Genomic DNA, 12,612 nt, shown 5'->3' on the forward strand with positions numbered 1-12,612 from the left:
GTGAATGGAAGCTGTGCACCAGGTAGGAAGCCAGAAAAGAGGAGGTGAGTCTATTGGACTACTTAAGTACCAAGCTCTTCATGGATCCAATCCTAGACATGCACACATCCATTGCCACACTTAAAGCATATTGCTTGTCCACGAACAACAAATTAAGTTTAAGTCTATTTAAAATATTTATTTCCTTTGAAAACATTTACGTTACGGAAGCTTTGCTCGGTTATCGTGATGTTTTAAAAATAAGTAACTTTTATAAAACGCGCCCTAGAGCTAACCAATTTTAAGGAATCAATTTAAGTGATGTGAATCTCAAGTTGAAAATGATTTAAGGAATTTAAAAACCCAAAATAAAAATAATAGAGCGGCCTTATTACAACTTTAACCAAAATAGAAATAATCAAAAATAAATGCGAAATTTAAAAGGAAGCTAATTGAAACTTATTTAATAACCAGAAATTTAATCTTCGTGGCCACTCTGAATCCCGCCCAGCTCCAAGTCCACCGATCTAAGGCTCGCCTGTAAAGATGGGAAAAAATGGGGGTGAGTTTGGAAAACTCAGTGTGTAAAGTATCCCAACCAGAGCCCAAATCAGTTCAAGCTTTACTGGGCCTAAGCCCTATTCAGAAATCAGTTTTAACTGGGCCTTAGCCTATATCAATATTAATCTGGGCCATAGCCCCTTACAGTATCAAAGTATATTGGCCTAGCCCATATCAGTATCAATCTGGGTCGCAGCCCTATTACAAGTCGAGATATATTGGGCCTTGCCCATATTAACATAGTTGGGCCTGCTTCAATACAGTTGGCCCATAACAAAACAGTCTCATATGATTAATGCATGATAACCCCATCCAACCCTGCACTTGCCTCTGTCCATCCTACACTTCCTGTGAGGAATAAATCACCCACGCCATCCCTACACTTACAGTGTTAGCACCGGTTGCGGCACTGACTATAATCCGCAGTAAAGCTGCTTATATCAGAATATGTGGCACAACCACCAGAACAGGTTCTTCCTCATAACAAAACCCAACCCCATGCAACAGATATACATGTCATGGCATATAACAAACATAATCAGAATATCATGCATTTCAGTCAAAATTAACCTTAGGGGTATAACGGTCATTTTGCACCTAGGGGTAAAATGGTAATTTTCATACTTAGGGGTAGTTTAATAAAATTTACTATTCTAGAGTTTACATACATATTCTAACCATTAACACATTAACAGAAGCACTTACCGAGCGTTTTTACCGAATTGGGCCTGTTGGCCCACTAACTCATTTTCGGCCCATTAAGCCCAAATATACCGAAGTGTACGAAATTGCACACTCTGCAATCATACTGCTTGCGATTACCAAAATTAACAACCAAACCACCTCACAAGCGCTCGTACGCTCGCAAGTTCACAAATGCCGGCTTTTCAGCTTTTCGGCTTTTCGGCTTTTGCCGATCTAGTCTATGAGTGGGTGTCGTTTACACACCTATTTTATGACGATTCGCTAATGAGATCTCCCCCACGATTAACCTTGTTGACCTTACTAGCCTCCAAATAGATCTTGACTGCTAGCCTTCGATGCGCACATATAAAAAAAACCGAATGAAAAATACTTAATTTTAATCTTGGCAAAAATCAATAGTCTCCCTAAAGTATTTAGGGGTTTTCAGCTTATCCTCGAATTACTAAATAAAGAAAAAATAAGATCTGAATGCTTACCACCAAAGATGTTCTTGTCAGAAACGTTTCCAACACTTTTCAAATCTTAGATCCACTGTGAATCTATCTTAATCGCAAGTAGGAAATAGATCTAAAAATTAATTCCCGAATCACTAAAGTATGGATGTTTTTAATTTTAGTATAATGAAAAAGAGAAAATAGAAAAAATAGAAAAGAGGAGATGACAGTACAGATTCGGCTTTGAAGGAAATTAAAGAAGGAAGAGATGAGATAAAAGAAAAGAAAAAAAAGAAGAGTAGAAGAAGATAGGTTCAGTTATTATCGATGAAGGAAAGATGAACAAAAAGGGAATAATTCATAAAAGCCAAAATTAAAAGAACAAATACGGTACTTAATGCTTATTAAAAATTCTTTCTAATTTCAAATTCCCTTGCTTTGCTCCATGAATTAGGCATTTGAAATTCATCCAACCACCTAGCAGCCTTATCCACCATTTGACCGCTTCAGCTGGGAAGAGTTTTGGTCCAACTCTACTACTCTCCTACACGCATGCAGCAAAAAGGGGCATCCGCGCGCTCAGCAGCTCGAACCTGGGCCTTCCACACGCATAGGCACGCTACTGGCCACTGCGTCGTAGCTTGCTCTTGGATATATGACAGTCGCAATTATCTTTAAACCTTACCTGCTGAAGTCTTGGTCCGCCTAAAAACAAACCAAAATAACGCCAGCACCTGGATTCAAACTCGTGCCCTCTCAGTCCCTGTAACGCGCTGCTGCCACTGCACTGAAGCTCTTCTCATGATATAATCTGCTCACAACTAATCTTAAGACTTATCTGCTGCAGTCTCGATTTTGTTTAAAAATAAAACAAAATATGCTACTTACCAGACTCGAACTCCTAACCACACGCACACTCTTAACGCCTCCTTGCCACTTGACCACTTGACCACCAAAATACCAGACTCGATTTTGATGTTTTATGATAGAATATGAGGTTTTAAATTATGTTAGACAACTTGTGCTACTCGGTTTTGAGTGAAAACGAGTAAAAGGGCTTAATCGGCAAAAATACCTAATAGTCACAAGTATATGTTAGAGAGAGAATTTGATGTTGCCATAGAAGGGAAAAGTGATCAGCATGTTATAAAGCATAAGAATAAGGAATAAAGTTTAATTCCCGAGCCTAGGGGCAAAAGTGTAATTATGCAAAAGTTTAGGGGCAAAAGTGTAATTTTTTTAAAGTTCCTATTAAATGCTGTTTTGATAAATATATGTATTAAATAATATTAATTTGGTATTATAGATCAAGAAAAACGAGATTCAAGTCGTGATCGAGGAAAAGAAAAGATTGTGGACTAAATTGCAAAATCTTTATATTTTGGTACCAAGGTAAGTTCATGTGTAAATAATGTAGCATAAATGTTATTTTTAAGTTATTAATGTTAATTATATGATATGCTGATTTTTAATCGTGAAATATTATGCTTTGTGGTTAATGTTGAGTAATATGCAAATTATGTTTACTACTTGATAAATATGAATTGCTACCGAGTATCGGTTCCGATATTCCATGGAAGACGGCAAATGTGAGATCGAGGGAAAAAGCCCGTTTGAACCTTAGGAATAGATTAGGATACAAGTGACATGTCACTAGGATGGTTGAGCATCCGAACTCGTTGAGTTGAGTCCGAATTCACTTATGGATGCAAATGTCCGAACTCGTTGAGTTGAGTCCGAGTTCGTGAGATGTAACTAGGCATCCGAACTCGTTGAGTTGAGTCCGAGTTCATTTATGGATGCGAACGCCTAAGCTCGTTGAGTTGAGTCTGAGTTCACTTAGGGGCGGGTTACATGATTTCTTGATTACATATGTGGCACTTATGTGCAAATTATCCATGTATCCGAGTTATATTCCGATGTGTTCAACGGGTGAAATTTCTAGTTTAATGGAAGAGCACTTAAGATATAAGTGACGTTTTGGGTAAGTGTTGTGAAATGGACACTTTGTACAGGTATGTTCTTAACCCTCGGGTTGAAAATAGATACAACAACGATAAGGTGGTAAGATGATGAATGATGTTTAAAGATGTGATATATGTTTTGGTGGTACCATGCTAAAGTTGTTTGGTATATTTGTATTGTTATGTTACTTGTTATTTACATATGAACTTACTAAGCATTTATGCTTACTCCTTCCTTTTCATTCACTGTAGTTTTGAACAAGATGGCTCAGGAATCGAGACAGGTCGAAAGTTCGATCACACTATCCAAAGGACTTTTATCTTGGTAAATGGCTTGTACAACTACTTAAGTATGGCATGTATAGCAATATACCTATTTTGTGTAAATAATTTTATGATATGGCCATGTTTGGTTGAGAAAATGTTTGATATTGATAAGTCATGGTGATGGCTAATTTAGATCATGTTTGATATCATGGAAGTTTAACAGGTTATCTAGTTCATAAAAATTCATGGAAAGATGAAACTTGCCTTAAAATAGAATATTACTGCAGCAATGACATGAATTTTGAAAATCACTAAAAATAGTATAAATATAACTAAATGATGAGTAAGTTATGAAATTTAAGCTTAATGAGTCTATTTTCATATGGATCGAACAAAACAGGAATATAAATTATATTTTATGAGATATTTAAACTTTTGCGAAACAGGGCTAGAGTGATTTCTGGATCCCCTGTTCTGACTTTAAAAATTCATAATAAATTTTAAAAAAATAATTAGAAATTTTTATTTATATTTAAAGATTCCTTATTGAGTCTACTTTTAATAAAAACAAACCTTATAGTCATTGAAATTCTGTATAGAGAGATATCTGATTCGTAATACACATATGTCAGAGCAGACAAACCCTGAAACAGGGGAGACTTTAACTAATAAACTGTACTAATTGGCCCAACCAAAAATTCTAGAAAACAATTAGTAAATATATATATGAGTCTAGATTTAGGGAAAATTTACGGATCTTGATTTCGAGTTTCATAACTCAAGATATGATTTTTCTTGTAACTGTGACGCGAGTAGCTAGAAAGCTGTGAATGTAGAAACAAATGATTTTTCTTGTAAATTAATAAATTATGTTCGGTAACCCCTCAAGCTCGACTCCGGTGATGGTCTCGGGCATGGGGGCGTTACATTTGGTGGTATCAGAGTAGGTTTAGTCGGTTCTCGGACTACGTGTTGTATGTACGGATTTTGCTATACATGCCATATGTATGAATTGTGATAGTGTGACGACTTCTGACCTTTTTAAATGAATTTTTATATAGTAAATGGATCCCGATCCAGCTGTGGCAGATGAAGTAGAGAGTAATGTGCCAGCTCCGGCTGAAGGGGCAGCGCCGACTAAAAACCCACCTCCTACTGTTGGTCAGGGAGGAGGAGAAAGGGATCGGGAAACCTTTCTCCAAATGATGAGTGCATGGTACACTGAGTTCGTTCGTACAAACCCAAATGTACGACCTCCCCCACCTCCCCCAATTCCTCAACCTATGCCTCCAATGCCTCAAGGAGTGGATATGATAAAATTTCACAGAACCCCCGTTGATAGAATTCGTAAACAAGGGCTGAAGAATTTAGAGCAAATATTGATGATGATGCAGAGAAAGCAGAGTTCTGGCTTGAAATTTTATCCGGGTATTTGATGAATTATCTTGTACACCTGAAGAATGTTTGAAATGTGCTACATCTTTGTTGAAAGATTCAGCCTATAATTGGTGGAAGACTTTGATTTCGGTGGTACCGAAAGAGAGGGTAACCTGGGAATTCTTTCAAGAAGAGTTTCGGAAGAAATATATTAGTGAAAGATTTATTGATCAGAAATGTAAAGAGTTTCTTGAGCTGAAGCAAGGTAATATGACAGTCTCAGAATATGAAAGAGAGTTTGTTCGATTAAGTAAGTATGCCAGGGAATATGTTCCTACAGAAGCCAAGATGTGCCGACAATTTGAAGACGGGCTTAACGAAGACATTAAGGTATTTGTCGGGATCCTTGAACTGAAAGAAATGGTAGTCCTAGTTGATCGAGCTTGTAAGGCTGAAGAACTACTTAAAGAGAAGAGGAAGGTAGAGGCTGAGACACGAAATTGGAAGAAAAGGCCAATGAGTAATGCACCCTCACAGCAAACCGGAAAGTCAAGAAATATGAATCCTCGTTCCCAAGTTTCAGCTGGGCAATCATATGGAAATTTTAAGAAGCGAAATGTGGGTCCTAAATCTCAGACTACTTCTGCAGCTAGTGTGGGAAATACGAGATTTGTTAAACCCGAGTGCCAGCGGTGTGGTAGAAATCATTTTGGTCCGTGCAGAGCAAATGAATGTTTTTGATGTGGTTCTCCGGATCATTTTATTAGAGACTGCCCAAAGAGAGCTGAGAAAGAAAAATTTCAGAGTGTAAAAGCTAGTGGTGCAAACTCGAGGGGAAGGTATCCGAGAAAAGCTGGAAGTGAAACAAGCAGTAGGAATGTAGCCAGAGATGCAACAGTTAGATCTGAAGGAAGAGCTCTGACTAGAATCTATGCTATTAAAGCGCGTGAAGATGCTTCCTTACCCGATATGATTACCGGTACATTTTCTCTTTATGATACTAATGTTATTGCTTTGATTGATCCTGGTTCTACTCATTCATACGTATGCATTAAACTGGTGTCTAGTATAAATATACCTATTGAGAACACAGAATTTATGATTAGAGTGTCGAACCCGTTAGGCAAATGCGTGATAGTTGATAAAGTAAGCAAGAAATGCCCTTTAATGATTCGGGGTCATTACTTTCCGGCCGACTTGATGTTGTTACCGTTTGATGAATTTGATGTTATTTTGGGTATGGATTGGTTGACATTGCATGATGCTATAATAAATTGCAAAGAAAAGATTATAGAATTAAAGTGTGAAAGTGGTGAAATTCTGCGGGTTGAGTGAGACAAATCAGAGGCATTATCTAGTATGATTTCTTCGATGTCGGCTCAGAGATATTTGAGAAAGGGTTATGAAGCTTATTTGGCGTATGTAATTAATACAAAAGAAGTTGAAAAGAAAGTTGAATCAGTGCCGGTTGTGTGTGAATTTGCGGACGTATTTCCAGAAGAATTGTCGGGTTTGCCTCCAGTCAAGGAAGTAGAATTTGGTATAGATTTGATACCGAGAACAGCTCCGATCTCGATTGCTCCATATAGAATGACACCAACAGAGTTGAAAGAATTAAAGTCGCAGTTGCAAGATTTGACTGATAAAGGCTTTGTGAGACCGAGTTTTTCACCTTGGGGTGCTCCCGTGTTATTTGTGAAAAAGAAGGATGGTTCTATGAGATTATGTGTTGATTATCGGTAGTTAAACAAGGTGACAATCAAAAACAAGTATCCATTGCCGAGAATTGATGATTTGTTTGATCAGCTAAAAGGAGCGACATGGTTTTCAAAGATTGACTTGAGATCTGGGTATTATCAACTGCGAGTAAAAGAGTCAGATGTGCCTAAAACTGCTTTTAGAACAAGGTACGGTCATTATGAATTTTTAGTTATGCCATTCGGGTTGACAAATGCTCCTGCTGTGTTTATGGATTTAATGAATCGCATATTTCGGCCATACTTGGACAGATTTGTTGTGGTGTTTATAGATGATATTTTAATTTATTCAAAAGATAAGATAGAGCATGCTGAGCATTTGAGGATAGTTTTGCAAACTTTGAGAGATAAGCAGCTGTATGCTAAGTTTAGTAAAAGTTAATTTTGGCTCCGGGAAGTTGGATTTTTGGGTCATATTGTTTCAGGTGATGGTATACGGGTTGATCCTAGTAAAATTTCAGCCATTGTTGATTGGAAACCACTGAAAAACGTAACTGAAGTTAGAAGTTTCTTGGGGCTAGCTGGGTATTATCGGCGGTTCGTAAATGAATTTTCTATAATTGCAGCTCCTATGACTAGACTACTCCGAAAGGATGTTAAATTTGAATGGACGGAAGAATGTCAACAGAGTTTCGAAGAATTGAAAAAGTTATTAACTGAAGGACCAGTGTTGATACAACCCGAATCAGGTAAAGAATTTGTGGTGTATAGTGATACTTCTCTAAATGGTTTGGGGCGTGTACTCATGCAAGAAGGAAAAGTGGTGGCTTATGCTTCGAGACAGTTAAAACCTCATGAGAAGAATTATCCTACTCACGATTTGGAATTGGCTGTGGTGGTATTTTCTTTGAAGATTTGACGACATTATTTGTATGGTGAAAAGTGCCGAGTATATACCGATCACAAAAGTCTTAAATACTTGATGTCACAAAAAGACTTGAATTTGAGACAGCGAAGATGGTTAGAGTTATTGAAAGATTACGAGCTTGTTATTGATTATCATCCGCGAAAAGCGAATGTGGTTGCCGATGCTTTAAGCAGAAAGTTGTTGTTTTCTTTGAGAGTTATGAACGCTCAGTTAAAATTTCAGATGACGGTTCGATTCTAGCAGAGTTAAGAGCAAGACCGATGTTTTTACAAGAGATTTCTGAAGCTCAAAAAATGATCAAGATTTGCTAGCCAAAAGAAAACAGTGTGAATCTGATACGGGATCAGATTTCAGAATTGGTTCTGATGGTTGTTTGATGTTTAAAAATCAGATTTGTGTACCGAAAAATGATGAGTTGATTCAAAAGATTTTGCATGAAGCACATAATAGTTGTTTGGCGGTTCATCCGGGCAGTACGAAGATGTATAATGACTTAAAGAAAATGTACTGGTGGAGTGGAATGAAAAGAGATATTTCCAAGTTTGTATCAAAGTGCTTAGTTTGCCAACAAGTGAAAGCTGAACACCAAGTACTTTCGGGATTACTCCAGCCTATTATGGTTCCTGAATGGAAATGGGATAGGATTACTATGGATTTTATATCAGGGTTGCCGTTAACTCCAGGGAAGAAAAATGCCATCTGGGCCATAGTTGACAAACTGACTAAATCGGCTCATTTTATTCTGGTACGTACAGATTATTCTCTTAATAAGTTGGTTGAATTGTATATCCGAGAGATTGTTAGACTTCATGGGATACCTTTGTCAATCATTTCGGATAGAGATCCGAGGTTTACCTCACGGTTTTGGCAAAAGTTGCAAGAGGCATTAGGTACAAAGTTAAATTTCAGCACTGCCTTTCATCCAGAAACTGATGGACAATCAGAGAGAGTAATTCAGATTCTTGAAGACATGCTCAGATGTTGCGTTTTGGAATTTCAAGATAGTTGGGAAAGGTACTTACCGTTGGTAGAATTTGCTTATAATAATAGTTATCAGACAAGTTTGAAGATGGCACCTTATGAAGCATTATATGGTCGTAAATGTCAGACGCCATTGTATTGGACTGAACTCAAGGAAAATTAGATTTATGGAGTTGATTTAATAAAAGAAACCGAAGAAAAGGTGAAAGTGATTCGAGATTGTTTGAAAGCTGCTTCAGATAGACAGAAATCTTATGCGGATTTGAAACGAAAGGAAATGGAGTTTCAAGTTGGTGATAAGGTATTTTTGAAAGTGTCTCCATGGAAGAAAGTCCTTAGATTTGGACGAAAGGGCAAGTTAAGTCCGCGTTTTATTGGACCGTATGAAATAATTGAAAAAGTTGGACCGGTAGCATATCGGCTAGCGTTACCACCCGAATTAGAGAAGATTCATGATGTGTTTCACGTATCTATGTTACGCCGGTATCGTTCGGATCCTTCACATATAATTTCACCGACAGAAATTAAACTGCGACCGGATATGACTTATGAAGAAGAACCGATTAAGATTTTAGCTCGAGAAGTCAAACAACTAAAAAATAAAAGTGTTGCACTTGTAAAAGTGTTGTGGAAAAAGCATGGGGTAGAAGAGACTACATAGGAACCTGAAGAAACTATGAGAAACCAATACCCACACCTGTTTACCGGTAAGATTTTCGAGGACGAAAATCCTTAAAAGGGGGGGAGAGTTGTAATATCCTGAATTAGGGCTTAATCGGAATAGTGGTTTCGTGACCACAAATCTGAGATAGAAATAATTATTTTACAATGATTTTGATGATTATGATATGATTGCATGATTGTGTGAAAATTTCGTGATGAAATTCTATGCCTAAAGTGCTTAAATTGAAAGTAGGGACTAAATCGAATAAGTTGCAAAACTTGCATTCTAGAAGTTTTTAGTATGAAATTGTTTTGGAATATTAATGAGGAGGTCTTAAATAGCAATTTGACCAATTTTAAGTTCATGGACAAAATTAGGACATGGAAGGAATTTTTGGAAAGTTTAGTAGTAAAGGTATTTTGGTCATTTAGTTATTAAAATGAATTAAAAACAAAATTAAAAGCCAATTTTTGTCCATCTTCTTCATTAGGCCGAAATTTCAAGGGTTCTCCATAGCTAGGGTTTGTTTCAAGCTTCCAAGCTCCATAGTAACTGATTCCAAGCCCCGTTTTAATGTTCTTTACGTTTTTGGAATCCCGATAGCTCGATTAAGCTTATGTTAGCAATAATTCAACCTAGGGTTTATATTTGGAAAAATACCCATAGGTGAAATTTGTGTATTTTGATGTTTTATGATATAATAAGAGGTTTTAAATTATGTTAGACAACTTGTGCTACTCGGTTTTGAGTGAAAACGAGTAAAAGGGCTTAATCGGCAAAAATACCTAATAGTCACAAGTATATGTTAGAGAGAGAATTTGATGTTGCCATAGAAGGGAAAAGTTATCAGCATGTTATAAAGCATAAGAATAAGGAATAAAGTTTAATTCCCGAGCCTAGGGGCAAAAGTGTAATTATGCAAAAGTTTAGGGGAAAAAGTGTAATTTTTTTAAAGTTCGTATTAAATGCTGTTTTGATAAATGTATGTATTAAATAATATTAATTTGGTATTATAGATCAAGAAAAACGAGATTCAAGTCATGATCGAGGAAAAGAAAAGATTGTGGACTAAATTGCAAAATCTTTATATTTTGGTACCAAGGTAAGTTCATGTGTAAATAATGTAGCATAAATGTTATTTTTAAGTTATTAATGTTAATTATATGATATGCTGATTTTTAATCGTGAAATATTATGCTTTGTGGTTAATGTTGAGTAATATGCAAATTATGTTTACTACTTGATAAATATGAATTGCTATCGAGTATCGGTTCCGATATTCCATGGAAGACGGCAAATGTGAGATCAAGGGAAAAAGCCCGTTTGAACCTTAGGAATAGATTAGGATACAAGTGACATGTCACTAGGATGGTTGAGCATCCGAACTCGTTGAGTTGAGTCCGAGTTTACTTATGGATGCAAATGTCCGAACTCGTTGAGTTGAGTCCGAGTTCGTGAGATGTAACTAGGCATCCGAACTCGTTGAGTTGAGTCCGAGTTCATTTGTGGATGCAAACGCCCGAGCTCGTTGAGTTGAGTCCGAGTTCACTTAGGGGCGGGTTACATGATTTCTTGATTACATATGTGGCACTTATGTGCAAATTATCCATGTATCCGAGTTATATTCCGATGTGTTCAACGGGTGAAATTTCTAGTTTAATGGAAGAGCACTTAAGATATAAGTGACGTTTTGGGTAAGTGTTGTGAAATGGACACTTTGGACATGTATGTTCTTAACCCTCGGGTTGAAAATAGATACAACAACGATAAAGTGGTAAGATGATGAATGATGTTTAAAGATGTGATATATTTTTTGGTAGTACCATGCTAAAGTTGTTTGGTATATTTGTATTGTTATGTTACTTGTTATTTACATATGAACTTACTAAGCATTTATGCTTACTCCTTCCTTTTCATTCACTGTAGTTTTGAACAAGACGGCTCAGGAATCGGGACAGGTCAAAAGTTCGATCACACTATCCAAAGGACTTTTATCTTGGTAAATGGCTTGTACAACTACTTAAGTATGGCATGTATAGCAATATACCTATTTTGTGTAAATAATTTTATGATATGGCCATGTTTGGTTGAGAAAATGTTTGATATTGATAAGTCATGGTGATGGCTAATTTAGATCATGTTTGATATCATGGAAGTTTAACAGGTTATCTAGTTCATAAAAATTCATGGAAAGACGAACCTTGCCTTAAAACAGAATATTGCTGCAGCAATGACATGAATTTTAAAAATCACTAAAAATTGTATAAATATAACTAAATGATGAGTAAGTTATGAAATTTAAGCTTAATGAGTCTATTTTCATATGGATTGAACAAAACAAGAATATAAATTATATTTTATGAGATATTTAAACTTTTGCGAAACAGGGCCAGAGTGATTTCTGGATCCCCTATTCTGACTTTAAAAATTCATAATAAATTTTAAAAAAATAATTAGAAATTTTTATTTATATGTAAATATTCCTTGTTTAGTCTAGTTTTAATAAAAACAAACCTTATAGTGATTGAAATTCTGTATAGAGAGATATCTGATTCATAATATACATATGTCAGAGCAGTCGAAGCCTGAAACAGGGGAGATTTTAACTAATAAACTGTACTAATTGGCCCAACCAAAAATTATAGAAAAAAATTAGTAAATAGATATATGAGTCTATATTTAGGGAAAATTTACGGATCTTGATTTCGAGTTTCATAACTTGAGATATGATTTTTCTTGTAACTGTGACGCGAGTAGCTAGAAAGCTGTGAATGTAGAAACAAATGATTTGAAGTTCTTAAATTAATAAATTATGTTCGGTAACCCCTCAAGCTCGACTCCGGTGATGGTCTCTGGTGTGGGGGCGTTACACCGAATCCCAGACTTAAGGCCCAATTCTTTCTTGGCCCAAATTTTGGGGCGTTACACAAAATTTTTCGAAACTTAAACATTTTTCAAAGTTATAAAGTTTACACACCCGTGCAAGCAGGCCATGTGCCTCACACGGCATTAGACAAGCCCATGTGTTTAAGCCATGGCAAAACAAGGCATACAT

Source organism: Gossypium hirsutum, chromosome A08, assembly GCF_007990345.1.
Source record: "Gossypium hirsutum isolate 1008001.06 chromosome A08, Gossypium_hirsutum_v2.1, whole genome shotgun sequence".
NCBI classification, from domain to species: Eukaryota; Viridiplantae; Streptophyta; class Magnoliopsida; order Malvales; family Malvaceae; genus Gossypium; species Gossypium hirsutum.